Below are 13,378 nucleotides of genomic sequence, written 5' to 3' on the forward strand. Positions count from 1 at the left end.
AAGGAAAGCCTGGTGTGATGCGTACCTCTGTCCAGGCTGGGTTTTAAGATTACCATCAAGGATTTGGGAGGCCTACGCCAACATGTCCATGTGCTCTACACCATGGGAGGAGGTGAGGAGCGTGCTCAAAGGGAGCAGCATCCTCCCAGCATGCCACAGCTCCATCCCAGCATACTACAAGAAGGACCTTGAGGGGCTGCAGTGCATCCAGGGAAAGGGAATGGAGCTGGGGAAGAGGCTGGAGAACAAGGGTTATGAGGCAGCTGAGGGACCTGGGGTTGTTTAGCCTGGACAAAGGGAGGCTGAGGGGACACCTCATCGCTGTGTACAACCGCCTTGAAGGAGGTTGTAGCGAAGTGGGTGTTGGTCTTTTCTCTCAAGTGACAGGCGATAGGACAAGAGGGAATGGCCTCAAGCGGTGCCAGGGGAGATTTAGATTGGACATCAGAAAACATTTTTTCACCAAAAGGGTTCTCAGGTTCTGGCAGAGGCTGCCCAGGGAGGTGGTGGAGTCCCCATCCCTGGAGGGGTTTAAAAGCTGGTGCTCAGGTTTAGTAGTGAGCAGGTACAGTTGGGACTCAAATCTGATCTCAAAGGTCTTTTCCAACTAAACAATTCTATGATTCTACCAACGACAGCTCTGTCCCATCATGGGTCCACACTGGAAGGGGAAGCAAGGAGCTAGGATGCTGCACCATGCCCAGATCCTAGTGGGGGGAAGGAGGCAAATAGAGGAAGCAGAGACAGTTTTTAAGCATTCCTGATCATTCCTTGGAATCAAAAAAAATTACCCATCAAGCAATTAAAATGTGCAAACATTTTGCTTAGTGTTCCGACTGCCACGTTTAATATTTCAAACAGCATCCAGGCCAATATTGTTGCTTAATTTAACTGAACTGGATCACGAATGCATTTCTAACAGATTAAAGCACAGAAATATCCACATGTTTTAATGAGGGTTTGGCACAACGTGGAGCCAAACAGATTTTAGCAATATTTTTGGACCAGGAATTCTCTGAGAAGAAAAGCAAACCCACTGGTGATGGATCTGCATTCCCTACGTTTCAAGGGGTTTTGGATTTAAGAGTAAATTGAAAACCCTAACTATTTAGTGCCAGCATAATTCAAGCAACATCTGGACAATTTATTTGCCTCCTAAAAGGTTTTAGCTGGCTTTGCAGCGCCTCAGTCCATGTTGCTCAGGCAGAAAGGCTCCTTTTACACTCAAATGTTTCACTCCGGTTCTGCAGTTTCTATGCCAACGAGCATTTCTAACTCCTCAAAAAGCCCATTTGGATGTGTGGGATAAGATTGGAAAGGTGATAAAGATTATTTTTTTTGTGGGGGGATTGGTTTTGGTGGTGGTTTTTGTTCCCCCAAATCTATATCATCTTTTCCTCATTATTTTCTAAGCCCTGAAAACCTCAGGAAGGCCCATAAGCATCAGCTAAGCCATGGCAACTCCTCCACCTGCTTCAAAACGCAGCAGTGACTCAGAGAGAGGAAAATTTGTTCAATCTGATGTCTGAAAATATATATACACACACGTACCGGCATCAATATATGTATCGATTACTCCAGGTCTCTCTCCAGAGAAAGAATCAATAGCAAACACCTGTCAGTCTCTCTGCAGACAATGGCTCGGTGCTGAGAAACCCTCTGCTGTGCTGAAGCCCTCCAGACATATCCCGGCCCGCAGGCACGGAACTCCCTGCAGATCCACGTGTCCAGCTACGACTGCAGCAACAGGGCCTGCGTGAGCTCCCCAATCCCAAAGCAAAGTAAACAGAGCGGAGCAGCCACCACTGAGCTGTCGCTCAGAATCCAGCAGTTTGATTTTTAACTGGATTTTTGGAAGCAGTGCTTCCCCTTCCTCCCCAGATGGCTCTAATTTTATAGTTAGCGCTCGTGCTCAGCACTGTGACGTTATAGGTGCACAGAGACAAAGAAAACCACAGCCACTGAACAGCAAAATACACATTCAAATCAAACAATACTATCAAAAGAAAGAGAAAAAGAGATATATATTTTTACACAGACACAGACTATGAGACAGCATGGTCACTGTGAATTCCATTCCCACTTGGACTTCGTGTGTGGGACGTAGCAATGTCTTTGGAGCTACCAGCTCAAAAACACAAGCTCATCATGAAGGGGCCCAACAGCAGAACCAGACAGGCCAGGCTGCTTCACAGAAAGGATGGTGGACACAAGCTGTTCCCATCAAAAGACAAGAGGACAAGGGGCTGCTGCTCACCAGGAGGAGCTGAGCAGGCAGCCAAGGCAGGACAGCACTCACCATTGCCTGCTTCTGGGCGTTTTCTTGTCTGTGAGCTCCATAGGATGAAAGCCCAGAACATCCAGTGATGCTGGCAGCACTGAACACTCATTTACAAACTCATCATTAATGTTGGAGATCTGTGAATGCCTCAATCCCCTCCCATACATAGGTAATACATAACCTGATGTGCTGGAAAGGAAGAGGAAGGAAAGGCTGAGGATGCTGTGTAATAATCAATCCTAACCACAAGACCAAGAGAAAATACTCTTGAGGACTGAATATGATCAACTTCTCTTACTTCAGCCAGACTGGGGATACAGAGAAAAGAAAACTGGACACCCTTAAACATGACAAAAGGTTCAATGTGCTGCCATTCCATCCGGGCACTGAGTCTTTCCCTGCACGGATGGTGCAGTGCATCAGACAATGGATTTCATCAGCAACCCAGGATTTGTTTTCACAAGCAGGGATCAGGATGAGATCCAGGAAGGGAAAAAACTCCCTCGGGGAACAGGAGACAAAAGGACAAGATCATCAGTAGAGTGGTGGGGACTGAAAAAACTCTTAATTTTCAAATGCAGCTCGGTCTCACGGACTGGTCATTGCTGCCAAGAGCCATCAAAAGACCAGGAGAAAAGGCTACAGCTTTAAAACTCTTCTCATTTGAAACAGGCCTACGGATCCCTGTCTGGCACCCAAAATGCCCGGAGCATGAGGAAGGTGCCTTGCAAGCCAGCTATTGCCACCCCCTTTTCCAGGCGGAAGGGGCTGGAGTCCTCCTCCAGCCCAGCTCCTGTCCTCTCCTGTTCCTTACCACGATTTCACAACCTTTGCCATTTCAGAAGCCCTTCTGGCAACAACAGCAAGCACAGAGCTATTTTACACAATACTGTGTGACTAATAAATTCAGGCTTCCCCCTCCACATCACGCATACACAGCTCACGCTGCCTACGGATCAAGACCAGAAATGCTGTGAATCTGAGTGTTTTCACCTACATCAGATAATGTTAAGGGTTTGCACCAGCTGGAAATACAGCTCCATCTGTGGGTTATGGGACTGAGCCTCAAATACCGAAACCAGCAGCAGCTGTTGACAGAAGGGAGGTGGCCAACCTGACTGTTCTCTGTCTGGGGTAACTTCTTCCACGCTATACACATGAGTCAAGCACATGGACGGCAAGAAACAGCAATCCATACCAGCAGAACAAAATTGGGTGAGTTTACACTGCAGCCTACACCTAAATCCCCAGGACTCCTGGATGGGGAGGAGAGAGAGATCTCTCCTATGAAGACAATCATAGAATCATAGAGTAGGGAGAATGATTCAAAATCAGTCTTTGGCAAAATCCAAGTCTGTCAGGAGTCACATTAATGAGTTCCCCTGCCAGATTTATGATGTTCAACAGAAAACAAAAGACTGTTGTATACACAGCATAGAGGGTGCAACCTGAGGAGGACGCTCACACTCCTGGTTTTAAGTTCCCTAAGCAGGGGAGAGGTTCCCTCCCTCCCTGTGCCAGGGGACACTGGGGCACTGAAACCCTGCCACACCTGGGTGCACAGTCTCCTGGAGCTGGGTGCTGTTCAGATACCTCCATTCTTCTTCTGATTGAGAGGGCAGCACAAAACTCTGTCTGTAAATACAACAGATGACCACACATGCCCTTCAGGTATCGGAAATACCTGGAGGCCACGTGTCCTCTGTGTCCAGCCTCCTCCCAGTGGGTCTCTTATGGGATTACTGCAGCAGCCAAGTAAGACAAATTATTGTTAGCTGGACTAAGTGCTACAGGAAGATCATGAAAATGAATTAACTCCCACCCTTCTCTCTGCTATGAGGGATTACACTCTGCTCCTTTGGAGCAATTTTACATGAGGGAAAGGGGAAACACACAACAGATACAAGGAATCGATTGCCACATGGTTTCTTATGTTGAAACACAGTACTGAAAGTATCCCAAACACCTCTGGTCAAGCCAGGAGATGAGGAATGAGCCAAGGTCATAGCCGAGGCTGGTGCCAGCACCTTTTCGCTGGATACAGCAGAGAAGAGCTCCACCTCCGCTGTCCCTGCACCTGGGAGGCCACACCTGGATGTGCAGCGCTTACACGGACGCAAATGACCAGGCAACAAACCCCTGTTGTTACACAAGGCTCTTGTGTTTAACACACTGTGCCTTATCCCTTTGCCACCCTGAGTGTAATCCCCACTGGAAGCCTGGCCATCCCCAGTTCTGAGGTTTGCTGTATTTCTCAGAGCTTGCTGGGAAAAATCTGGCAAGTGGGGGGCAGATTCACCAAGCCCTGGCGGTGTCTGGGTCTGGAGCTGCACCACAGCCCCCACATTACCTTGGCCAGCCTGTCTGGCCCTGAGCACAGAGCCTGGTGTGAAAAATAACTGTGTTAACTGATAAAATATGGCACTCCCTCAGCTGATGCACCCGCAAAAGTTCTGATTTAGCTCTCAGATTCATCACTGGATATTGCACCGCTTCTGAGCCATTTAAGGAAGTACTCCAGCATCTTCCCAAATTAATCAGGTAACTTCTTTTTTCAGTCAGTCCAAGTTAAAAATAACCAAAAGCCAGGGAGGCACTGGTGAAAAGCCCTTGCAGGGACACCTGTAAAGAACGAGGTCCTTGCCCACCTCCAAGCACTGAATTTCAACAAAGCCACCTGCTCAGAGAGCAACCACAACGAAGCCCAAGGACAAGGCTCCCCATTAACGCCAGACGACTTCAGGGGTTCAATTGCAGGCAGTCCATATTGCTAGTGAAATCCTCGCTAAGTCTCGCACTATCTGCCACTGCAGACCTGACCCCGCTCTCACACGCAGAAGAAAAATAAACCCTCATAATCCGACAGAACGCAGAGCAAATAGCGCTCGCCGGGACTCCTTGAATCCCACCCCATTAAATACAAACATGCTCCTACAGTAGCTCAGTGATTTTAAACACTCACCATCTTTTCATTTCAGCTTTTTAGCACTTTGCCTGGCAACCATCTGAAGGGCAAATCATTATGAAAATAGGAAGACAATTAATTTTCCTTTATTCTGGAAGGGAGGATTATTGGAATAAATAATCAGCTTAGACAAGGACAGAATTCACATCTTATGAAAAACAGAGGATTTTTTTCATTTTTCTTTCCAAAGAGAAGACTTTCTTGGATGGACTTTGCAAGGCAAATGCAGAAGTTTTGGAGTTAATTAACCTTGGACTGCTGTCTCACCAGTAACTCCCTATGCCATCAACAGGAGGAAAGCTGCCACTTCAGCCACTCCTTTATTTATTTAAAATAGCAACTTAGAACACCCCAAAAAAATGCTCCTTCCCAATCTCACTGCACAGAGGTAAGTCTGAAGCAGCCCCAGGTTGGATGCAGGAAGGGTGTCAGGGGAACAGGAGCAGCCACAGCACCAGGCTCTGACAACAGCAGCTCACCACATTTTAGGGTCCCCTCCCCATCCAAATATCTGCCCCCAGGAAATCCTCATTGAGTCTGGGGAGATTAATGAATTTATCTGAATTCCAAGCACTGCAGAAGATATCGGAACCAGTTTCAAACAAGTAAAGGAAGGTTATATGCTAATGGCTGCTGATGAATGCAAAGGAGAGAGCAACTGCCTCATCGATGCTGCTACCTGACGCCCGCCTGTAGCTCCAGCTGCTCAGCACCACGATTAATATGGGTAAGGGAGTATCTGATACACAACCACATGCATCTATACCTACACATGTGAGTTCAGTTAAAGGTAAGGCATTTAACTCCCAAACCCCAGCAGGAGAAACGAACAAGAGGGAAAGGGGAACCTTCACATTCACATTAACAATAATGAAGTCACAATTTACTGAAAAAACATGGGGGTATCTTGGGAAGAACCACATAGTTGTTTCTGAAGGACTGCTCTAATAAGAATAACGCGCTATAAAAATAGTATGAAGACTGTAGTTCAAGGTTGCTACAGCCTGGAAGAAGAAACAGAGATAACTGATGGAGGCACAGATTCCCAGGAACACTAAGGACTGTAAAAGGACTGAGAAATCAAATTGATGATCTGGAAAATAACATGAGATTAAGAATGATCAGGTTAGTGGGAGCCGAAGCGGGAGAAAGCAGACTTGCAGTTGGTAGTGGATTATTCAGGAGGATAGGGATGAATACCTTCTAATGTCTGTACCGTGTCCCGGTGTCCCCGGCCAGGCCGGTTACGCAGCGCCCTGCACCCCTCTCAGCATAGAGCTCGCTCGTGCATCAAGGAGCCCACGTGTTTAAGCCAGCTCATAAATCTGAGCCTGGCTCCAGGATCCAGCACCGTCTCCCTCCACTGCTGCGACACCAGAGGGAAATGCATGCCTCAAAGCTGCTCCCGTTGCTTTCTCCAGAAGCTGCTTTACCAACTCCAGGTGCTCGGGCACAGCTAGGTCCCAGCAGCTGGAGAAGGCTCCCCTAGAAAAAGCTCCTGCACGTACCAGCCCCCCTGCCCTTCCCGCAGGGAACAGCCATGTCTCCTGTTTGCTTCTCTGGCTGCAAATCACTGTGGCAGCAAGTAGGTCAGGGACTGGACGGCGCTTGGAGAATCACCTGCACTTCAGTTCCTCCTCTTTTGGGTTTTTCCTTTTAATTTTTTCATTTTAGGAGCCACCAGGTCAATTCACCAGCACCTTCAACACCACCCTCCTCCAGCACAGCCCCATCCATCCACTCCTCCCAGTCTTCTCCTCTCCCTGCCATGCTCGCAGCCCTGCCTCCTGCATTTCTGCTCCCTCTCTGCTCTGTTTAATTCCATCTTTCCCCTGCAGGAGGATGCAGGTCTTTAAAGCAGGATTTTTCTTCCATCTTTCCCTTCCCCACAGACCAGACTTTTCCAAGCACAACGCACCATGCTGTAGGGCTTCTCTAACACTCAGAAGCCCAAACGTACATCCTCCACGCTGATCAATTCATTAAGCCTCATCTAGTTACTCTATTAATTACACAGCCAGGTTAAAAATGCAGTTCCTTCCCCTGTGCCCATCACTAACTCATTAATCCTCAGAGAGAAGGGGGGAAGGGAGTCCCCTCTTGCCAGACGCTGCCTTCAGGCTTGCTCCTGTCCCCTCTCCGAGCCTCCCAGGAGCACAGGGCTCCCACAGGCTCTCCTGGGCCAGAGGGGCCATCAGGCCCTTCCTGGTGTCACCCAGGACATGCAGAAGACCTGGCAGCCTGGCAGAAGGGCTCAGGCAGTGGGAGCGTGCTTCTAAAGGGCACGAAGCAAGGCAAGAAGCTCATTGGGGCTGTTAAGGAGGCTGAGATGCAGCCATGAGCTGTTTTTCCAAATGGCAAGGAAGGCAGGAGAGCAGGAGATAAAACTCCTCTGAAGTGAAGTTTGGTAAAGCATGAAGGAGGAAGCTTCACAGCAGAGAGAGGATTCATCACAGCGAATAATTACGAGGCTTATATCAGAATCTCTGTTCTTGAAGTCCTTGCCAATTGACTAAAGGTTAGCTGAAGCTGTTGGAAGGGAGAGAAGCAAAGATGCCCAGCTTCAAAGTGGTCATTATTTGATTATTAAACACTCGGACATCAGTGCAAGATACTGCTCAGCAGAGAAACTTTCCTCTCTCCTGCCTGCCGGGGCTGCGTACAGCCCCTTCAGGTACACCTGTAAGATTCAGTTCCATTCTGTTCTTTATTTCGGACGCCTTAGCTGCCACAGCACTGGAGAGGGGAGCAAGTCCCAGGTTCAGGTTTCAGTTCCTCCACTTTGAACAAAGCTGTGCTGATGGGGAAAGAGACAAAGCTGACCAGACGGACAGAATTATTCAGAGAAATCTAGAGGAGAGCCTCTAAATTCAGGCAACGAATCGTCCTGAAGAGCCTGTTATCCTCCTCAATAAAAGCATCCAGGAGCCCCCTCTGCTGCATTCGCCGCATGCCCCACAGCCCCATCCGCGTTGGCCCACAGCTTCAACACCATGGGTAAGGTTTTCTGGGGGTTTACACCTCTGCTCTCCCCAGGTTACCCAGCCTGGGACCTCACTGCTCCCCCTCGGACAGCCCCGTTCTCCACAGGGGCTCCGAACAGACCTTGCACGCATCTCAGTGGGCTCAGGCTGAAACACCGGCCGTACCACAGGGCAGAGGGGCTGGTTCCATGGGAACGCAGCAGCAGGGATCTGCAGAGCCCAAGAACACAGCCACAAAGTTTAACCCAAACAAATTAAATTTGGATGTAGCTATTTTTTTCCTTTCAGACTTAGCTGTTCCAACATAAGTAAATTCTCTCAGCAGAGAAGAGCCGCCCCACGCAGGAGGGAAGCAGTCGTGGGCTGAGGTGCTTGCAAAAGCTGCTCCGATCTGGAGGTAGAAAGTCTCCAGGCCACCAAAGACTGGGTAAGGCTGAAGCACGGCACAGGTGCCGGTGGCTCTCCCCAGCCACTGAAAATAGCTCATTTTCCCTATTTTACTCTGAAACAAAAAGAGCAGAAGGGCTTTACTCATTGGCTTCGAGCCAAAAGGCACGGCCCTGAGGACACAGCATCACCTTTGTCCTCTTGCTGAGCCTTGCCCCCCATTTGCTGGTGCTCGAGATGCCTGCCTGGTACTGGAGACCAAAGGTAAAAGTTTAGAACTCTTCCAAATCATTTCAGGGATGAACTTGACTCCCCGTCCCGGTAAGGCTGCAATAATGAATGAGATGACAGATCCAGGCTCCCTAAAGTCCCCCACTGCAAAAGGGAAAGGCAGTGATGACATGCGCTGGGAGCGAGCTCAGGACAAGCCCTTCATGGCAGCACAGGGACCAGTCCTGTTCCCACAGGACCTCAGGTCTGGAACTGGCAAAGAAGCCCCACCTGCACACTTGAGGTTAAAGATGGATTTCTGTTATACCCTGATCAGAAATAAATTTTAAGGTTTATTTTCACTTCCTTGCTTTCACCTTTGCTTTTCAAAATACAACTTCCCAGCCCTTCAACCAGATGCGCTTTCAGCAGAACCGGATCCTTTTCCTCTGAACTGAAACCCTTTGTCATGGTGACGGACACATTGCTGGCATAAGATAAAAATCCAATGCAGAAAGCACTCATCCACCACTGAGAAACATGCAACACTGCTGGATCCCAATCACACCACAGCCCTCCAAGGTGACCAGTCTTTGTTCTCATCATTTCCAAAACAGGAGCCTGCAAACAACGTCCCTCCCTATATAGATTTGGATTGCTGTAACTCTATCATTGTCCTTATACCCATCAAAACAAAGATATAATTAACCCATCCTCAGCAGAAATTATAATGATTTTGAAACAGCAAGAAACAATCTATTTGCATTTGGGAGCTAATTATTCCCCCTACGCATGCAGCCACCAATGTTCCCTAAACCTAGCCCCAGAACAGACAGTCCGTACCAGCCAGAGCTTCTGGGAAGGAGGGGTAAAGGAGGCACTAAGCAAAAAACCTCAACAGTGGGGTGGCAAAATTTTCTTCAAACACACAGCATCTCAAGCTTAGCCAAGTCTGCAACAGAATTCTGAACTTATCGGGCAGCATTAGCATCCAACTGCGTATCCCGTAGAAGCTGACAGCTACCCCAGGACAGATCCAGTGGGAGCCACTGACATTTACAAAATTATCCAATTATTATCACCTTCTCCACACCACTCCAAGGAATTCTGAAGCCATTTTCCAATACACAACATCACAAACTGTTCCTGTTGGACATACATTTAACACCAAGACTACTGTCACGGCTATACAACACACATATTTTCAGTGGCCCAGGCAGAGCTGCATCTGTTATTATCCTCTCCAGGAAGGAGGAAGGGTGTGCCCTTCTTCCATACGCAGTCCCAGGGACCTGCTGAGGAGCCATCTCTTCTCTAACAACTTGAGCTTGAAGGGAGCGACTGATACCAGTGAGGGACACCACACTCCAACCGATGCCCTTCCCGCCCCCCCAAGCCAGGCAGGTTTTGCTGACAGATCACCTCCATCCCCTCATCGTTCCCAAGGACTACTTGGGCATCACTAACAGGCAAAGAGGCAAGCCGTGGTGTGGGCACTGCCTCTCCCAGCTCAAGCACCTGACGCAGCCTGAGAAAAACCAAGCCACCCCAGTATTCCTGCTGGGAGCCCCAGCTTGGCCTCCACCGCTTGGGCTGCAAATATTTGTAGGAAGCTGATAGAAAGCATTAAGGGCAGTAAATCACATCCTCTTGCACCCACACTTTCTGGAGGCGAGGAGATAAAGCACTCTTCAATCACCAGGAACTCACAGAGGTTTTCCTTCTTCCAGGATGCACTCGCAAAGTAACGACTGGGAAGGAAGGAGCTCAGTTTCACCTTGACGCAAACCATGTGCCTGCAACACTTACCTTGCTGGCAAGGCATTCTCTCTTCAACATGCGAAAAGTGATCATCCTTGAAAGCAAAGCCAAAATATCTCAAAGGTTATATTTTTCCCCCATCTGACATAGGTTTACAGCTCCTCAGGCCTGGGGAGGAGGGGGAGCACAATAGAAAATCAACTATTATCCTGTAGACAATCAAAATTAATCCCTTTATGCATTTTCTTCCCAACAGAAGCATGATCCACCGGGTCCCACTGGGTTCTGCTAACAACTACACAGAACGAGGTGTTTTCAGCTCCCTTCTGCCAACACAGCTCAACGTGCAGCAGGCCTCACCTCGTACAATCATTTAACTCAACACAAAGTCGCCCTGGTGCTCTACCCCAGCTCTAGAAAGTCAGCTCGTGCCTCAGTACGGCCTTGTATGGAAATAGGATTACTTTGGCCTGAAGGAGAAAAAAGAAACCACAACATGAAGGTCACCCATAAAATCATTACACAGATCCCTCTTCCCCAGCTCTTAGAGAAAAACCTGTATCAAACCCTCAACCTTAAAGTAGAAACACAAGAAGATAGGTACATTAATCCCATATACCTCCGTCAATTTTTTTCCTCGTGTCTTTAGAGCAGTTGTTTACTGCAGCCAACTGCAGAGAAATTACAGTAGCTTAACTCTCCAACTCCCTCTAAAGGATTAATCTTCCAGTGAGCATGCTCACGCGAGATCTTTTTTCAGCAGTTGCATCCATTTCATGAAATGAGGGCTGCTGCAGGCATGAGGAAATGGCATTTCAGGACTAGAGCAAAGTTACACAGCACCCAGAAGAGGGGCTAATGCCTTGCTGGAGCTCCAGAAAGGATCCCTGCCCAACCTTCTACCTCCATCCAGGGTAAAGGATCTCACGTCAACGTCAACGTGCCCTGCAGGAAGAGGGGGGGCGGTGGTTTCCTGCGACACCCGTTTGAAATGTCTGATCTTGGCTTTTCTCTACAAGCTGGTGGACACTTCTTCCACCGTATCTTAAGCCAAAAATAGCTTCTTCTCATCGGCAGATTTTTCTTTTTTATGGCTTGTTGGCTCATCTTTGCTTTGAAAAAAATCAGGAAGATCATTTGGGGTGCAGGGGGAGGGGAATATTCCAATAAAAAGGAACAGCTTTAAAAATCAGGTCCTCAGCTCTAACAGATCCTGAGACACTCTTAACTCCCCAGACTAAGGACCCATGCAAATGAGGATTTGTGAGGAGACAACAAATCCAGCATCCAAACAAGGCTGTTTGAGTAATCTTGTCCATTCTCTCCTTGTCCACTGCAGATTAAACTGCTCTGTTCAAGGTGTTTCTCCCTCACCACCTTGAATCAGAGCTTTCCTGCTGAAAAGAAACCTTCAAAATTAGGGACAAATACTTGTATTTTAGAAAAACATTCTTCTATTTTCATCTTCCATGTTCCCAGGGTACTGCTCCCCCTTCCCACTGATCTATTCCATGTCCTGTTTAATTGCTCGCTATAGCTGATGGAGCTTCAAGTCTCCCCCTCCCCCAGGAAAGGCTCTGATTTCAAGTTCCAAGCCCTGCTGGAGCCCAGGGCAGAGACCAGGCTGCAGCCCCCGGGCACTGGGGAAAAGCTGGAGTGGGCTACAGCCCAGGTGTGAGACAGCTTCGCAAACCCCATTTCCCAGACCTCACCTCAGCCAATCCAAACATCTAAGCATTTAGTTTTTAAACCCAAAGAGTCTTGAATGCCTCTGATGCCATGAAGCCCCTTTAATGTTTTAAGCCCTCCAGTGAATCCACAAAAGAGACACAGTGTGAGGATAGTGTTAAAGAAGGGCTATGTCTGCTTTTAAAATGAACGTTCACCATAGCGACAGCTCCAACGTATGGTGACAGTGGATATTCTGTTCTGTTGTCACCTAAATAGAATCACCCACAGAAAGGAAATCTCTGTTACCATGCATTAAAATAGACGCTTTGTTTTATTTATAAAGCATCCAAACTGGTTGGTTTGGCTGTGTCACAGCGCAGGCTGCTCACCCACCCCTCCCGGCTCCGTCCTTTGGGATGGAATGAAGGATGCCTGCACTCATCCTGCCCTCGCCTCCCACTGAGCTTAGATGGTGCTGAGCCTGCTCCTTGTTCCTGGAGGATGGTTTGGAGCCAGGGTGGGATCTGCCCCTGAAAATTCCTGCAAAGAAAAATCCCAGGGTTTAAATAAAGCAAGCGGATGTGAAAGCCTTGATGCAGGAAGAGCATGTCCTGCACTTCCTCCTCCGCTGCAGGATTACAGCCAGACATGAAGGTGGGATATCAGATATGGAGTTATCCTGACCTGTCATTCCCAATTTGGAAACCAGTCATGCTCCCTGCGAGTTCAGACTTTGAAGACTGACTGCTATTGATTCTTCTTCAAGCCAGCAGCCCAAGCTGGCAATCAGTCAATAATAAGCAATTACTAGACAGCCTCTTATCTCCAGATGCCAGCCCAGACAGCTTGGTTCACAGAGGCAGCAGGTCAATAAATCAAAGCTGTGCTCAAATTTTAAAATATCATCATTTAAAAACCCACCCAGCCTTCAACTTGGCTGAACAAGCAGCCAGGACAGAGAGATCCCTGCAGAACAGTGGCCTATCACTAATTCACCCAACAGGAAAGTGTACATGATGCGTTGAGATCAACCTCTGGCACTCCTCGGGCATGGGGTGATAGGATGAAGGGGAATGGCTTTACATTGGAAGGGGGAAGATTCAGATTGGACATTAGGAC

At 48.2% G+C, this 13,378-nt stretch overlaps 1 protein-coding gene across 7 annotated transcripts in view; it reads right to left on the reverse strand.

The window, feature by feature from the left end:
* The window catches only part of EHMT1 (euchromatic histone lysine methyltransferase 1), a 121,240-nt gene that overhangs the window by 86,400 nt on the left and 21,462 nt on the right, over positions 1-13,378 (reverse strand). The window contains exons 1-2 of one of the 7 annotated variants that reach the window (XM_054083811.1): positions 11,208-11,501; positions 10,949-11,058 (exon numbers count right to left, since the gene is read on the reverse strand). The exons of 5 other annotated variants lie outside the window; for them this stretch is intronic. The gene's annotated coding sequence lies outside the window, so the exon portion shown is untranslated. Of the gene's footprint in view, positions 1-10,948; positions 11,059-11,207; positions 11,502-13,378 lie in introns of those variants that run through there. One more of the 7 variants, XM_054083810.1, reaches the window with a different exon arrangement.

This window comes from Cuculus canorus, chromosome 19 (assembly GCF_017976375.1).
Source record: "Cuculus canorus isolate bCucCan1 chromosome 19, bCucCan1.pri, whole genome shotgun sequence".
In the NCBI taxonomy this organism is placed as follows: domain Eukaryota; kingdom Metazoa; phylum Chordata; class Aves; order Cuculiformes; family Cuculidae; genus Cuculus; species Cuculus canorus.